Source organism: Chinchilla lanigera, unplaced genomic scaffold (assembly GCF_000276665.1).
Source record: "Chinchilla lanigera isolate Chin_1 unplaced genomic scaffold, ChiLan1.0 scaffold00004, whole genome shotgun sequence".
Lineage (NCBI taxonomy): Eukaryota > Metazoa > Chordata > Mammalia > Rodentia > Chinchillidae > Chinchilla > Chinchilla lanigera.
The window spans coordinates 8,554,534-8,555,626 of NW_004955405.1; the positions used below are offsets into that span (position 1 = coordinate 8,554,534).

Consider the following 1,093-nt stretch of genomic DNA (forward strand, 5'->3'; position numbering starts at 1 on the left):
AAAAAGACTTTCAGTCACAAAGGGAGAATACCATGTGCAGGTTGATGTTATGCTGTCACAATTCAAAGAATTACCAGAAGAGAGAAGGCCTAGAGACCCTTTCCTAGTGTCTTCTCTGGGAGCAGAGTCCTAGCTTCCAGAACAAGGACAGGAGTTTTCATTTTTCTAAAGCGCTCAGTTTGCGTTAGTTGTTATGCAACCCTAGGAAGCTAGTTCAGTGTGTAAGATGGTTTTGAGGCAAAAGGAAGAGCACTGTTATACCACAGTGCTTAACTGACTTATGCATTAGAGAAGTCCAATGCCTTGACATTTGTAAATTTTATCTTCCTGTTTCCAAACTTCCCGATTCCCTTTTTAATTTCATGTTGTATTTTTAACAAGAAAATCACGTAAGAGCTTCCGGCTTGTCAAACTGATGGCCCCTTCTGATTACTGTGCTCCTAACATCTGCCACACAAACACAAACTCCTCTGACGCGCGAGCTACAGAAGAAAACGGTTTCAACATCTGCTTGAAAGTGTAAGTTCCGAGGTGGCGAGGGCCCTCGATCCACCAAATCCTCCTCCCCACAGTCGCGGCTGACCGTCTAGCTGTCCGGCAGGGCTGCGGGTGCCTCAGGCTAGGGAGAGCCACAGATCCCCCGTCTCCATCACAGAGGGACCCGGGGAGATCTCCGTTCTCCTCCCTCTGTGCAAGACACCGACCTTCCACCCGCCCGCCGCGCATGCGCGCGCTCGAGGGCGCCTTCCACAAGGCGCTGGTCGGGCGGACCCCGCGGCAGTGGTGGAAGGGCGTGGCTTACGACGCGACACGCCCGCCGACCTCGGGGCGCCCTCCGGCGCAGCCCGGCGCATCTCCGGAAGCGCTGCCTTGTCCGTGACACGTGCGTCCCACGGCGCCCGCCTCGCTTCCCCACCCCGCCGGGTCGCCGGGTCGCCGGGTCCGGTTGCGGGGGTAGGTCCCGTCGTCCGAGAGCCAGCGAGCCTGGGGCGGGTCCGCCAGCGGCTCTCGGGTGCGGTTCACCTCCTACCGTCGCGCGGCCGCCATCACGCCCTGCCGGCCGGCGCCACTACGCAGGCGCGCGGGGAGGGCG

The 1,093-nt window shown here is 58.4% G+C and overlaps 1 protein-coding gene across 2 annotated transcripts in view; it reads left to right on the forward strand.

The window, feature by feature from the left end:
* Window positions 1-583: 583 nt before the first annotated feature.
* Window positions 584-1,093, forward strand: part of Rap1gds1 (RAP1, GTP-GDP dissociation stimulator 1) — a gene marked incomplete in the record, with an annotated part of 153,488 nt that continues 152,978 nt past the window's right edge. For both annotated transcript variants that reach the window (XM_013517446.1, XM_013517447.1), the window contains 1 exon segment: window positions 584-1,093.